The sequence below is a fragment of the Equus przewalskii genome, chromosome 8 (assembly GCF_037783145.1).
Source record: "Equus przewalskii isolate Varuska chromosome 8, EquPr2, whole genome shotgun sequence".
In the NCBI taxonomy this organism is placed as follows: Eukaryota; Metazoa; Chordata; class Mammalia; order Perissodactyla; family Equidae; genus Equus; species Equus przewalskii.
This window is the reverse complement of record NC_091838.1, coordinates 65,031,734-65,048,262: the sequence shown is the minus strand read 5'-3', so window position 1 is coordinate 65,048,262 and position 16,529 is coordinate 65,031,734. Positions and strand designations below refer to the sequence as shown.

Sequence of the window (16,529 nt, the reverse complement as noted above, 5' to 3'; positions counted from 1 at the left end):
CTTAGCCTGCTTCATTCCCTCAGGTTCTAAGGTGGAGCCATTAGAGGCTTCATTTTCTCCTCTCTGAAGTAGAGCCAACTTCCTGTTATGGTTATGGGAGTAGAGTAATAGCTTGGAACAGAGACGTCAACAGTTCATCAGCATAAAGTATTTCCCTCTAGAGTTTCAACTTCTGTCACTAAGTCTAAGCCTCAGGGCTGCTTACAATTAGTAAAATCATGTGACTTGAGTTTCTGATTTCCTCCAGCTGTCCTTGATGCTAAATTTGTGATGCTGTTGGCAGGCACCAGAAAAAAAGGAGGGAATATTAAAAGCATGGATAATGGATAATATCCAAGTCCTATCATTGATTCCTTCCAAAGTTGTTTGCTGTATCTGTAAACTGATGCCAGGAAGGCAGAGGGGTTGGTTCATCTTCATAAATACAGTGCCTGGCACATATTTATTGGGCAGTACCTGCCCAGTAAATACCTTTGAACTGACCTGAAGCGAATACAATCTAATCTGTCACTTAATACATCAATGATAGTAAATGCTGGGATGCCTTCATAATAAAGACCATCATGCTGAAAAGACTGTATCTTAAAGACTTATCTTAAGAGGCCAGGGACAAGACTTCCACTCTGACCAAGATGCAGTAACAGAAGCTAGATTCATCCTCCCACCTGAACCAACCAAAAACAGGCAAAATATGTGCTCAAGATCTTGGATATCAGGCGATGATTCCTGAGAGATGGGAAACAAGCAAGGCAGTCCCTAAGATTGCCCTAGCTTTCTGCCTTGAGAGAGTTTTCAGGCCATGGCACAGGGAGAGGGAACACTAGTGGAGCCCAAAGGGCACCCTGAGCTGGGAAGACAGAGCTGAGAGTCCAGGAAGACCAAGACAGCTTATGTTCACAAGGCACACAGCAGAGAGGAGAGAACTGCACAGAGAGAATTCTGGAGATCTGAAGAGGATTTCCTTGAGGTCAGCTGAGTATTGATCACACATGTGTGAGAAAACTACAAAAGGCCAAGGAAAAAACTACCCTAAAGGATTAGAGGTAACTTTGCTCAGCACTCACATCAGGCCAGGAATAATGCCTATCCTACTAGTGGGACTGAAAAATATCATGAGTCACAGGACATTGGGTAGAGTATACAGAGGACCTCCTCTCAGCAGAGGGACAGAATTTGCCCCAGATGGAACACCACCCCTGTCCTGCCTGACAAATAAATGCAACACCTGGAAAGATCAAATGATTTCCAAGGAAACTTGTCCCAGAAAAAAAATGCTGAAGAATATTTTTAGGAATATAAAAATATCTAGCACTGAACAAGGGAAAACTCACAATGTCTGTCATCTACTGAAAAATTACCAGACATGCAAAGAAATAGGAAAACATGATCCATGATAAAGAAGAAAACTAATCAATGGAAATTGACCCAGAACTGACGTAGATTTTAGAATTAGCCAATAAAGACATTAAAACAGTTAATATAACTGTATTCCATATGTTCGAAAAGTTAAAGACAAGGAAGATATAAAAAAGATCCAAATCAAACTCCAGGAGATAAAAACTACAGTGTATGAAATGAAAAACACACTGGATGGAATTAGTAGCAGAGAAGACCAGTAGTAGAAACTATCCACAATGAAACACAGAGAAAAAGGATAATTTTAGAAAATGAAATGGACAGAGAATCAGTGAGCTATGGTAGAAATTTGAGCAGCCTAATATACCAAAGTTGGGTCCTCAAAGTGGGCAAAGGACAGAAAAACATTTGAAGAAATAATAGCTGAAATTATCCAAATTTGATAAAAACGGTAAACCTATGGATCCGCACAAGCTCAATAAACCCTGTACACAGAAACATGAAGAAAGTGATGCGAAGGCACATTATCATTGAGTTGCTCAACACCAATGATGAAAAGAAAATCTTAAAAGCTGCCAAAGAAAAAAGATACATCACATACAGAGGAACAAAGAGAAGGCAGCTGCTATAAACTAAATGTTTTTGTCCCGTACTACCCAATTTATACGTTGAAACCTAATCCCCAATGTGATCATCAAAGATGAATCACCGGGGCCAGCTCCGTGGCGCAGCGGTTAAGTGCGCATGTTCCGCTTCGGGTGCCGACATAGCACCGCTTGGCAAGCCATGCTGTGGCAGGCATCCCACATGTAAAGTAGAGGAAGATGGGCATGGATGTCAGCTCAGAGCCAGTCTTCCTCAACAAAAAAAGGAGGATTGGCAGATGTTAGCTCAGGGCTAATCTTCCTTGAAAAAAGAAAAAATGATGAATCCCCTCTGGGAGGTAATTAGGATATGAGGGTGGAGCTCTCATGAATGGGATTAGTGCCCTTATAAAAGAGAGCCTGAAAAGCTTCTCACCTCTTCCACCATGTGGGGACACAGCAAGAAGATGGCCATTTATGAACCAGGAAGCAGTTCCTCACAGACACTGAATCTGCTAGTGCCTTGATCTTGGACTTCCCGGGCTCTACAACCATAAGCAACAAATTTCTGTTGTTTATAAGCCACCCAGCCTATGGTATTCTGTTACAGCAGCCTGAACAGACTAAGACAGCAGCTTATTTCTCGTTAGAATCAAAGCCAATGAGAAGATTGTCAAGCAATAACTTCCAATTACTGAAAGAAAAAAAAAAATGTCAAATTAAAATTCTACGTCTAGTGAAAATACCTTTCAAAAAGTCAGGTAAAATAAAGACTCATTCAGACGTACAAAGGCTGAAAGAACTCATCACCTTGTGGTACAGCCCGTACTACAAGAAATGCTAAGGAAAGTTTTTCAGGCAGAAAGAAAATGATACCAAATACAAACATGGATATACAGATGGATATAGAAAGGAGTGGCTCTATATTGTTAAGATGGCAACTCTTCGCTCAATGATCTGTAGATGCAGTGCCATACTAATCAAAATGTCAGCAGGTTTTTCTATAGAAATTGGCAAACTGACTAAAAATTTCATATGGAAATGCAAAGGACCCAGAATAGCCAAAGAGCTTCAAAGAAAACGAAGTTGGAGGACTAATACCACCTCATTCAACACTTTTTATAAAGTTACAGTAATCCAAACAGTAGGGTACTGACATCAAGATAGATGAATTGGTCAATGGAACATGATAGGGAATCCAGAAACAGACTCATACATAGATGAACAACTGATTTTCAAGAGATGCAAAGACAATTCAATGGAGAGAAGGCAGTATTTTCAGTGAGCGGTGCTGTAAAAGTGGGATATCCAAAGCAAAAAACAAGTGAACTTCAATCCATGCCTTACACCATTTACAAAAATTAGTTCAAATGTATCATCAATGTAAATGTAAAACCTAAAACTTCTATAAGAAAACATAAGAGAAAACTTTTGTGAATTTGGGTTAAGCAAACGTTCTATATATGTCATGAAAAGCACAATCCATAAAGAAAAGAAAAAGTTGATAAATTGGATTTCCTTAAAATTAAAACTTATTCTTAAGAGAATGAAAACACAGGCCACAGACTGGGAAAAAAACATTTGCAAATCATATATCTGGTAAAGAATTTGTATTCAGAATATATATGAAAAATTCTCTAAATTCAATAATAAAAAAGCAATAATGCAGGTTTTTAAAAGGGCAAACATTTATACCGACACTTCACCATAGAAGATAGATGGATAGGAAATAAGCACATGGAAAGATGTTCTGCATCATTAGTCATTACAGACATGCAAATAAAAACCACAATGAGATACCACTATGCGCATTAATCTGGCTAAAATTAAAAAGACTGATCATATCAAATGTTGACAAGGATGTGGAAGAATTAGACCCTCCATACACTGCTGACTGGGAATGAAAAATGGTACAACCACTTTGATACAGTTTGGCAATTCCTTAAAATGTTATATATACACCCACCGTGTGATCCAGCAATTCCCCTCCTAGCTATTTACCCAAGAGAAATGAAGGCATGTGTCCATAAAAAAACACAAATGTTCATAGCAGCATTATTTGTAATAACCAAGAACTGGAAACAACCCACATGTCCATCAAAAAATGAGTGGATAGGGGCCAGCCCGGTGGCACAGTGGTTAAGTGCACAAATTCCACTTTGGTGGCCTGGATCCCAGGTGCGAACACGGCACCGCTTGGCAAGCCATGCTGTGGTAGGCGTCCCACATATAAAGTAGAGGAAGATGGGCATGGATGTTAGCTCAGGGCCAGTCTTCCTCAGCGAAAAGGAGGATTGGCAGCAGATGTTAGCTGAGGGCTAATCTTCCTCAAAAAAAAAAAAAAAAAGAAATGAGTGGATAAACAGTGGTATATCCATATAATGGGTTATTACTTGGCAATAAAAGGGTATGAACTATTGACACATGCTACAACATGTATGAATCTCGAACTAATTATACCATGTAGAAGAAGCCAGAAAAAAAGGAAAATATACTGTATGATTCCATTTATTAAAATTCTAGATCATGTAAACTAAGCTAGAATAAGAGAAATGGAGGGAAGCAGAGCCATGTGGGTATACGTATGTCAACATATTGTACACTTAAAATAGGTACAGCTTATTGTATGTCAATAATACTGTTATAAATAAGCGCATTTATAGATATGTTTTCCAGATAAACTGGGCTATTGCTCTTCCTAAACACCCTCAACTTTCTTGCCTGTCCATCCCTGGTCATGGTGTCCCCGCAGACTGGAATGCCCTCCCTCCATTCTCCACCTGTCAAAATCCTCTTATCCCATAATCCCATCTCAAATGCCTTAATCTTCCTGAAGTATTTCCTGCTCCTTACACTCCAGCATACCTTCCTTAGATACGTTACACTGCTTTAATGGCATAGCTGTTCTGCCATGTTTTATGATTATTTTGGTGCCCGAGGCTGTAAATGGCTTGGACTACACCCACCTTATCTTTGTATCCAACCCTCCCCACTCTGCCTAGCGAACTGCTGTATCCATGTGTGGATATTTTTTTAATTCCATGTTTAGTGGACACAATTTCCCAAAGATACAAGTATTAATTCAGAAATCAAATGGTCATAAGAGAATGGTCTTCTTACCCTGCTGTAGTCCAGTCTTTAGTGTCTAAAGTGTTCTCTCCTTTGCATTTCTGCTGCCGCCACCCTCATCACTGCAGAGATGGACATCGTAGCAGGTCTCTTTCCCTCCAGCCTCTCTCCCCTCCACTGCCATCTTCCCACCATGATCTCACTAACATACAAGTTTGACTGTGTCACCTGCTTACATGGAATTCTGCCAGTGGGTCTCCTTCAGGCTCTCTCCCCTGTTTGCGCTCTCGCTCACTTGCCCATCTTTCCCCCACACTGCATCCAAGCCATTAAAGAACCACAGGCAGTTTTCATCCCCCGCAGCGTGGTTTTCCTTCCACTTCTGTGCTTTTCCCGGGCTACCCCCCTCCTTGGGACTCTCTGCCCAGGACTTCTACTACTCCTTTTTCGTCTAGCCAACTTACCTTCTTCCTTCAAAAGTAAGCTCTAGGACCATCACTGTTCTTTACATTGGATTGTTATAACTCAGCCCATTCCTGTTTGTAGATGAGGAAACTGAGATGCAGAGAGCTTGAGTTCTTCGCTCAAGGCTGCTCAGCTCATAGCCAGCAAGTACGTGGACCAAGTTGATTGACTCCATTAGTGTTATTCTAACCGCTGTGTTACGTGGCCTCTCCTGGATGGCAGCCATTGGTTTCTTTGTCTGCCACCCCCTCAACCTCACGTCCCCTCAGTCCCTGTGGACATCCAGCTCTTTGAAGTCCATGGCCCTGTTGTCAGACTCAGTGTTACTAGCACCTAACAGACTGCCTGGTAGAGAGCAGACATTCAATAAATATTTTTGAATGAATGATTCAAAAGTGATTTAAGGTTATCTGTACTTTGCCCCACCCCAACATCCGGCTTGTTTCAGTTTCTCTTTTGGGAGGGGGCATATTGAAGTCCTGGTATAAGCAGTCCAGTCTAATTGATAAGCAGCCCTTGTGCAGATTGCCCAAGGGTGCGAAGCTGGATATAAAGTTTAACCAACTGACTTGCACATCTGGAGGGAACAAATGTTTGGACTACTATGAGGCAGAGGCAGGCAGATGAGCAGCCCAGGAGCTCAGGTCTCCCTGGCAGCCATCACAGAAAGCACGACGTTCTCCTCTCCCCTCCACAGCCCGCCCTTCTCCCCCCCATCCTCCTCTCCCATGCCCCTCCATGGCAAGAAGTCGAAAGCTTTGAGTTAATTTCCTTCATTTGTAACAGTTTTCCTGTTCTGCTATTTTAACACGTATTTTCTTTAAAGAAAACAAAACTAGTGAAGTCAAAATAAAATTAAACAAATCTAACGCACAGCTTTGCTGCTTTGCAGAGAGACTGACTCTTTTCCCAACTTGTTTGGCACCTTAGCATTTCCTGTGAGAATGAGGAAGATTGAATTTCATGTAGTGTGACCTTCTGAAACTCAGCGATCATTTGCATGATTCTGATTTTCGTCCTCTCTTGCAACCAGTACAGAGTTGCATGACAATTTAAAACTTGTCTAGATAGTTCAGATACGGATTTTTTTTTTTAAAAAAAAACAGCAGTTTTGTGCATAGCTGATTTATTTGTTTGTGCTTGTTTAAATCTTCCTAGTAATGAAAATGATTACTGCTATCTACAAAAGAGGTGAAAGTGTCTTTGTGCAGAGACTTCGTAGAGAGAATAATTATGAAGCTGTCATTTCCATAAATACCTTGACAGTGAAATATCTACGCAGTACTGCAGTGAGTATTTCAAATACAGAAAGAGCTACTGGCCCCAAATTCAGGACCAGCTCTCTAGAAAATTGTAAAGAAAGTTAACTCGGCCTCCAGTACACCATGATTTCTCCACTCTGTTCCCATTCCCTGAACTTCGATAGACATGGTTGTTAAGAAGTGTGGATTCTAGACTCAGAAAGACTACTACCTGCAAGTGTGACCTTGGCTAAGTCACTTCTCCTCTCTAGAAGTTGGGTTTTTCACCTTTGAAATGAGTGGTTGAATTAATTGACCTCTAAGTTCCTTCTTGATTGCTAATTCTGTCTTTGACCATTCATTTGTTCATGCATTTAACCAGGATGATTTTCGTTTCTTTTTTTCCTCAATGTCTAGTTTTCTCATGCAAACTAAAATTGCCTATGGTCTTTTCTACTTCCTGAACCCAAATTCCCTGGCTATTCTAGTCCTTTCATGTCGTAGAGTCTCTTCAAATCCTTCTTGCCCCATCCACCGCATGTCTTCTCTTTGCCATCTCTCGGGACCTCTTTACTGGGTAGTGGCTGTAATAATCCTTGTTGAAGGACTCATGGATGTTAATGGCTTAATGTGCTGCCTTCCACAGGTAACACGTCTTTAATTATGTAGGGGTAACACGTCTTTAATTATACAAGGCTTTTGATCTTATCTTCTCCCTTTTCTTTTCCTCCCTCCTTGGAAAGAAAGACAGTAGAAATTAAAACTGAATGGATGAGCAATATTTTGGTGCTGGTGAAATACTGTTACTATGTGTAAGCAGCTGCCAACTTCACGTGGTAAATTATTGCTTAAGTAATTTACTGAGAATTTGATAAAAGATTCTCTGCTCCTAAGACAGATACAAATTATTCTCTCACGTTTGGAATTTCTCATGTTATTTGAAAACTTAAGAAAGTATGGGCTTGTCAGTGACTACAGGACCCATATCTGTGTTCAGCTCTCCTTTCCCTCATTTGCCTAATGCCGTGTCTATAGGTACTAGGCACTCGAAAAATAATTGTAAGTTAACAAATGAAAAGCCATCTTACAATTTTGTAAATGAGTCAGACAAATAAATCTCACTATTATACACGAATCTGTGACATGAATGAGTTCGATGGCATCGACTGCTGTTCTTACCTCTCAGGTATCAGCACTTCAAATTAATATCCCTAATTCCTTTAAATCTGTGTCATCTTTTTACCTTGCTTTGCACTTTTGCAAGGCTGCCTGCTTTGACATATAATCTGGGTGAGGTTCACAAGATCACATGTTGATTGTTTTAGCCCAAGAAAATCATGTATGGCAAATTGTGTGATAAACATTATAGTATGAAATAAAATAAAATAAATATTTCTGAGTTGACCACTATTGCACGATGCCTGTGGAAACTAGCCTTCTCGTGGGACGTTAAAACATGTGTGACTTTATTTAATACACCATGCTTATCACTTAGAACTGAAGCACCTTGTACCATAGAATTAAATTCCATTATTTAAGACTGAAAGGGTTAACTTCTAGTAAGGGAAAAACAAAAATGTAAAGGGAGGCAATTATAGAACTTTGACAAGAAAGGGAGCCACAATAGAAATGGGACAAGCTTTTAATAGCAGACAGAGCCATCCATTCACGAAGCCCAGCAAATACTTGTGGAGTACCCTCCTCCATGTGTCAGGCAGTGGGGGTGATAAGATAATTCTGATGTATATCATGCCCTAAGGAATTTACAGTCTAGTGGGGGAGATAAACCATAAAAGGATAAGTCTTGTAGGAGAAATTAGCAGATAACCAAAAGCCAGGACTCTCCAAGGGTAGAGCAATCAGGTGAAGTAGAGGTGGCCTATTTCTGGAGAGCTAGAAGTCAAAATACTTTCTAGAAATGTCAAATAGACATCATGATGCTGCCCATCCCTCTCTCCTGCCCATGGCAGACATCAATAAATGATTATGACACTTTCCCTAGTCGAACCTAGAATGAGACCTCAGGTTTCTTTTCAAGTCATCATTTCAGGCACCCACTACCATTTGATCAAAGTTGGCCTACAAAATAAAACTTATATCCCATCCTACATAAGAGATTGCTCCGGCTTGACTGAGAAAACGTAGTAACTTGCAGTCTGGCTAGCTCTTCTGAAAGGGAGATGCTACCAAGACAATATTGATAAAACTTGGAGACTGAATGGGTACCAGGAGAACAGGCCAGGAGGCATCGAGGAAATTGGGTCATCCAACCTGGGTTGTTGGGAGGATGTTTCTGCCATTAAGACAAAATAACCATAAAATAAGCAGACTTTTGGGGAGTAGCCGGTATATGTATACGCTACAAGTCTGAGGTTGTAACAAGAGACCTAAAGGAAGATGGAGATATTTACCCAAACTTGTAATGTTCCTTGCCAAATATGAGCCATTTTCAATTTATCTTAGTAATTGGTTCTGACGTTCATTTAGTTGTCTATGCCAGAAACCTAGGCAACATCCTTAACACTTCCTTCTTCCCAGCCTCATAGCTAATCCATCATGAAGTTCTATCAGTTTTATTTTCTATGCATTTTTCTAACCCATGTACTTTATACCATTTCCACCACTAGATATTACACAAGGCGTACTTACACTAAAAAATTATTCGTGGTTCATCTGAAAGTCAAATTTAATTGGGCATCATATTTTTATTTGCTAATTCCGGCACCCCTAGCCCAAAATAATCTAGTTCAAAAGAAGCAAAAATAAATCTTCAGACTCTAAATGCTACGTTCTGGATTGGACTTTGGGGTGGATTGTTTATTTTGTCAGCATATGGTCCTAAGATTCTAGAGACAAACGTATATTTATTTGACCCGCGTAGCACCATGTATATTTAGATGACTTAAAAAGAAATCGGGTGAGCAAGGTCAAACCACAGAATATTTTGTGAGGTACAGGTGAAGTGTGTAGTGAAAACACAAAATGTTTTCTCTAGTTCAACATTAGCTGACTCTTCTTCTAAAACTTTGATAACAATATCGTTCCCCTAGGAAAGGCCAAAGTGCTGAAATTCTTCACATATTTTGTAAATTTGTGCGTTACTGAAAAACGGAAACCTAGCCAACGGGAGAGATATTGTCAGCTTCCTTCTCCGCTTAGCAGAATACTATATCATGCATGACCTGTTTTTGAAATAGGATTTTGAGAAAACAGCAGAACACCTTTTCTGGCTTCTTTCCCATAAATAGCTCACTCTTGACAGATTCCTTAGATGATCTCGTTAGCTCCCATCATGGCAACCAGATCCCCAAATATGCATTCTTAGCTGGGGATTGTAGCTTCGGGGAATAGAATCAACTCTGGCTAAGGATATGAGGGTGCTCACGTATTTTCCAGGGGGTTCAGAGAGCCAGACTGAGAGGCCCAACACCCAACCACATTGTGAGGGCTCTTCTAGGAAAAATACCGCTGTTGTCACTGCTTAATTACTATCCCACAGCCCACACAACTGCCTCAGCTTGCACCAATAACAACTTGGGACTGGCCAAGCTCTGCCACTGCTGCCATTAGGAGCCAGATGCCTCCACCACTATACCTGCCAGAAGATGGATTCTATACTCATCTACTTCCTCACATTGCCTCCTTCAGAAATGCCATTTTGAGTCAGTGGCTCTGTACCCTTTCAGCAAGGAAGGCTGGGAACTTGAATTCTGGCTTCTACCTTGGGAAAGCTCAGTTCATAATTTGGAAGACTTTCCAGTAGACCGGAAGGGGAGGGGTGTTCAAAAGGCACTGAGGAGCAACCAACATGAAAAATGTTCTCTACTCTTTTAAGCAACAAACCACACTATACAAACATCCTACTAAATGGAACATAATGATTAAGACACAGGCTTTGTAGTCAAATGAACTTGGGTTCCCGTTTGAGCTTTGCCTCTTACTGAGTGGAAGACTGGACAAGCTCACCCTCTGAGATGCCATCTTCTCATCTGTGAAGGATACATTAATACTATTCACCTCATAAGATGATGGTGAAGATAACACGAGAAAGATGAACACGTTTGGAGGTGAAGTTTACATCCTCGCAGGACAGTTATTCATCCTCATTATGAATATTGTTACCACCAGTCTTTTTTATCTCTTTCGTTTGAAGTCTTTTAGATACAACCAATTTGAGGATTTTAAAAAGAATCTATTTTTTTCTTTAGTGTTGTCTTTTTCACATGAGAATGTTATCTCCTAGTGACTTGTTTTACTAATGACATTATTGCAAAAGGTGTGCAAACATTCATTTTCCTAAAGAAACTTTTTCTTCTAAAATTTTTTGGATTGCATTGCAAAAAAAATTTCGTAATTATAGAACAGCAGAAAGGTAGAAATAAAAATACCTCAAAATTCCACTATCTAGAGATAGCCACCATTAATGGTGTGCCACCTATTCGTCTGTGGGAAAGTATTTTTTTATCAACCATGGGAATCACAGATTTGTGGAAGTGGAAGCAAGCATAATGACCATGTGGTTTGAATTCCCCCTGATTCCCAGCGGTGGCTGCAAACCCACAGGCCCCATCCTCCTGACTTCTGCCTCCATCTGGGTTTCTCCAGCCTCCCCTCACAGGGGAAAGGTCATTGGAAACCTTTGTTGCCAGGTTGCAAGTTTTGTTTTATTTATTAATTTTGTGGTAGGGGGCTTCAAGTTTTATGTGTCAGCCTCGTGTTTCTAAACAGGGGAAGTAGAGAATGCTGGGAAATATTATTTGGCTCAGTGGGAGCCTTTGAGAGAGTGAGAGGGAAAGAAAATTACTCTTTTATTGTGAGGTTTGCCAAATGATCTCTGAGAAGCTGTGATATCATTCATATGCTGCGCCAAGCTGGATCGAAACTGCTCATCTTGGCAGCCATCTAGAGTGAGCATGTAATTCCTGGGGGTTGCTATGGGCCTTTATCAGAAATAGTTCCATAGGCAGTATTTACATAACTGTGTGGAGTGTGAGAATAAACACAGCTGTGGCACTGCCCTAAATATTTCTATTCAGCAGGGAATTAAAAGAGAACTTTATTGCTGAACTACAGATAAACACAATTCATCAAGCAGTGGTCAGTTCAACTGGGGAACAAAATAGGAGTTATAAAAGACTGGCCTGCTGAAAATAGCTCCAATCAGCCATCCTGACTTTATTGCTCCTTAACTCCCTCCCTCCCTCCTCTTTCCCAGTTCCAGAAATGTAGGACTCATCAGCTAGCAGGGAAGTTGTCTAGATTTTTTTTATGCCAAGAAGGAAGTGAAAGGCACTCTGATTGACTGAGCATAGGCCTACTGTGGGCCGGTCTGCTTCCAGGTTCTTAATATATGTCCCTCACCTCAGAAGGCTTCCCTTTTTCTTTTCTGGGTTATAGAATTGTGTGTTGGTGGAAGTAAGATTTTTTTATCCAAGGAGAAGCCTTTTAAACTCCAACATGTGTTGAAAGGGATGCGTGATTGCCACAGGTCTAAGTGATCTGTATCTTACAAGTTACTTTAAGCATCCATATATTTTAAACATTAGTGCAGTCCTTATTCAGCTATACGCAGGAAGATAGTTACATGCCATATTAGTTTTCTAGAGCTCCCATAACAAAGTGTGCACAAACTGGAAAGCTGAAAACAACAGAAATTTATTCTCTCTGTTTTGAAGGCCAGCAGTGTGAAATCAAGGAGTTGGTAGGGTTGATTCCTTCCTGAAGCTTTGGGGGAGAAACCATCCCAGGTCTCTCTCCTAGCATCTGGTGGTTGCCAGATGCTTGACATTCCTTGGCCTGTGGATGCCTCCCTCCAATCTCCACCTCCATCTTCACATTGCCTTCTGCTCTTTGTCTCTGTGTGTTTCTTTTGTCTTATAATGTCACTCTCATTGGATTTAGGACTCACCCTAATCCATGGTAGATTAATGAGATAAGGATTTCATCACCATCCTTAATCTAATTACTTCTTCAAAGGTTCTATTTCAAAATCAGTCACATTCTGGGACTCTGAGTAGACATGAATTTGTGGGGATACTGGTGCACTTCTGGCACATGGGGACCATGCACTCTGCTTGCCTCTACCGCACCCAACGCATGCTAAACACCTGTGAGTGTTCTGGAATACTCAGAAATACTCACAGTGTATCTTTGTGTGCATGTGTAAAGAAATCACTGCATTTTGCCAACTCCATTTGTAACCCAAGAGATTTACTAGGATTTTCTGCTTCAATATGCATACCTTGTCTCTTACTAATAGTGTAGCCAGGAGAGAGCTAACTTGCTTACATGTGACCATATGTGCAGATAGTATGAAAGCATTGCATTCACTATTATAGTTCCTTTTCCCAGTTACTGAGCCAACAGAAGGGTCTTAAAATGCCAAAAGCATAAGTGACAACTACTAACGTCAGTCACAAAGCACTGTCACTATTATTATCTCATTTGATGCTCTAGTAACCAGGTTGAAGTTACTATTATCACCGTCATTAGAATGATCATTATCACTTTCATCATCGTCGTCCCTATTTTATAGAAGATAAAGAAACTCAAGGCTCATGGAAATTGTGACCTATTTGTGGTCAGTGTATGAGTCAGGACTTTTAGTTGTATTTGAGAATAAGCCAAATCAAACTGGTTGAAGTAAAAAGGGGAACACAGAAGAAAAATCCAAGGATCTATGAGTGTCAGGTACAGCTGGATCCAGGTCTCATCTCTCAGCTCTGGTTTCCTCTGTGTTGGCTTTATTTGCAGGTGGGCCTTCCCTCTTGAAGGCTAGATGGTCATCAGCAGGTCCATGATTATATCTGTTCCCTCAGTATATATGATGAGAAAAAAATGCCTCCTTAACAGTTACTCCTGCAAAAATCCTAAGGCTTGACCTTCTTGGCCCAGATTGCATCACACCTACAACTCTCAAACCATCAAGCCCCTAAACCACATACACTGAGAATGGGGGTAAAGCCTGTTACTGGCAAAGGGAGCAATGGAAACTGCAAGATAACAAACCTTTGGAGTTTTAAATCGCTTAATTCTGGGGGGATTTCTTACACAGCAGTGGATAACTAATACACTCTCCAAGAGCCCTCTGTGACATCTCCTATAGCATAGCTCTTTATAAACTATATTCCCTTATGGACATCTGTGGTTCTGTCTACACAGTTTCCATTGCTCCCTTTGCCAGCCCAGGAATGGAATTTCTTTCTCTCTGTTTCTTTGTACTCTAAAATATGCTTTGCACTGGATCACATTTTGGTAAAATGAGATTAAATGATAAATTAGGCCAAAGAGTGTGTATTTGAGGTTTGTGCTAGGTAAGATATAGATATAGATATAGATATAGATAGGTAGATAGATATAAATCACCCCTTGAACTTTTCCAGAGGTTCTGGGGATGTTAGCACTACCAGGTCCTTAATTGTTTGGCTTTAGATAGTAGAGCTCATTGATATTAAAGGAAAAAGTTTGTACCCCTCTTCCGTCTTCCCCTTTGGGGAAGGAAGAGAATTAGGCTTCACTTCTTGAAAGGAAGAAAATCAAAGAATTTGGGACATTTCTTAAAACCACCACAGAGAGTCTGTGGATAAAGCAAGCTTCTGGAAAGAGCTTGTTTCCAAAGTAGAGGGGGAGTTTTGAGGGCTGTGAACCAGCAGCCTATAAAGAATTTATAGATGTGGGTAAGGAGGGAGAAGACCATTCTTTCTGTCTAGGCTGTAGCTCCAAAATTGGCTGATCTGGTACAGACAAGATGTTAATCATTCGTGTTGGGGTGAGGGGACAGTGAATGTAGAGGCCTGCCATGATCCTTAATCGATATAATTTTTGGGACATTTAAAGCATATACCCAGGCCTCAACCTCTGGAAATTCTTATTCAGTAGGTCTGGGGTGGGGTCCAAACATCTGTATTTAATTAAATGATTTAAAAATAAAAAAAACTATTCAAGGGTTTCTGAAGAAGACTTCTGATTGAGAACTTCTGCTGCTTTTTTTGCCCACGAAAAGCCACAGGCCTCTCTATCCTGGGTCCTCCGTCTTCTTTCTCTGAGACTAATTGAGGGGGAGGTCAGTTCACCTTCCAGCATGTCGACCGCCGCCGTTGGGACCCCTGGCAACCAACCACACTCAGGGCTTTTTCTTTTGAACCCATAAAGCAGCCTTTCTCAAACTTGGATGGCATCAGATTTACCTGGAGAGTGACTGTGGGGCCCCACCCCCAGAATTCCTCATTCAGGGGGTCCAGGGTGGGAACTGAGAGTTTGCATTTCTAATAGGTTCCCAGGTGTTGCTGGGGCTGCTGCTCCTGCTGGTCTGTGGCCGCACTTTGAGAGGTGCCACTAAAAAGCATAGGACCTGGTGTTCAAACTTGCCTCACAAATAATCCAAGGTCTTCCCAATACTGCAGGCAACAGCGACAACCAATGAGAACAAACAAAACTGTGTCCGTTTTGCCTGAGACAAAAGTAATCCATGGTGATAGAGATCCTAATAGTGGTTATTTTGGGGGGTAGGAACTGGAAAGGGAGCATGAAATGTTTCCAATATTCTGTTTCTTGATCTGAGTGGTGGTTACATGAATGGGTTCTCTTTGCGAAAATGCCTTTGAGCGCTACACTACAATTTGGGCACTTTTCTGTCTATATGTTATACTTAAAAAGCTTACTTAAAAATTAATAATCATGATAAGTGGTGTCAAAACCTGGAGGAAACGAGCCTCCTCTTCACTAGCCTGTATCTGTGTTTACAAGTTGGCTTTCCTTTGGGGGTATGCTGGCAACCCAACAAAGAAAATAGTCTTTCTTCTTTGCTGGCATCATGTGTGTGTGTGTGTGTGTGTGTGAGATTCCTGGGGAGTGACTGCCTCCCAAGCTGTCATTTCTTTGAAAACAAATCCAGATCTTCAAAAGAAAATATTGTAAAAGAAATATTTGCATGTTTTAAATTCCTAGAGTAATAGAAATTAATAGAATAATTTGAAAAGCAAGATAAGCCATTATTAATGCTTTTGGAGACTCCTAGTTTGTGTTCCCATATGCACCTTTATTGAAGTGAGAACTTTGGGAGGGAAGAAAAACTCTCCTTAGATTTACTGCCCATTTCTTTGAAAGGGGCCTAAAAGGCATATGATTTTTTTTCTTTTGGCTGAGGACAAGTGTCATTTAAAGAATTCTCTGTTTCATCACAGAAAACCTTTGGTGGCTTAGTGAGCAGCCTTGTTTTGCAAATTTCTTGCAAAAAATGCTAATTATTACAAAACTCTCCTAGAGACCTTCCACTTTCTAAATCATTCCTTTTCTACCATTTAAGTCTGTCGCTAAAAAGGTTTCTTCACTCTAAAAGGTTGTTTTCAAATATAAATGAGGCCAGGTTGCATTGGGACTTCCGATTTTCAGGTGATCTGCGAAATTGTTATTTTGAACCTCAGGAGCTAAGTGGGACACTATTAGGCATCTTTGCTGGTGATGACGATGGAACTTCAGACAGCTGGAGGAGACAATGGCTGCTCCCCTGTTGGATGTCGCCAGTCTATGAGAGAGCCATTGTAATACTTATCTAAATTCATGGGCTTCTGAACCAAACCAACATGGGATTGAATCCCAGTATCAGCAACTGTGTGGCCTTGGGTAAATTACTTCTTTTTCTCTCCCTCCAAACTTCAGTGTTTTTCTTCTGTTAAATGGGATTAATAATATCAGTCATAGGGACGTTAGGAAAAATACATATATAAGTAGGAAATATTCAATGAATGGTAGCATAATTATTAAGGGATGAAAGGAAATTAATAAACGGATCATCTTATTCAGTTTCAAATTTCCC

The 16,529-nt window shown here is 40.6% G+C and overlaps 1 protein-coding gene across 3 annotated transcripts in view; it reads left to right on the top strand.

The window, feature by feature from the left end:
* The window catches only part of SNTB1 (syntrophin beta 1), a 228,187-nt gene that overhangs the window by 122,173 nt on the left and 89,485 nt on the right, over positions 1–16,529 (top strand). The gene's annotated exons all lie outside the window — the stretch shown is intronic.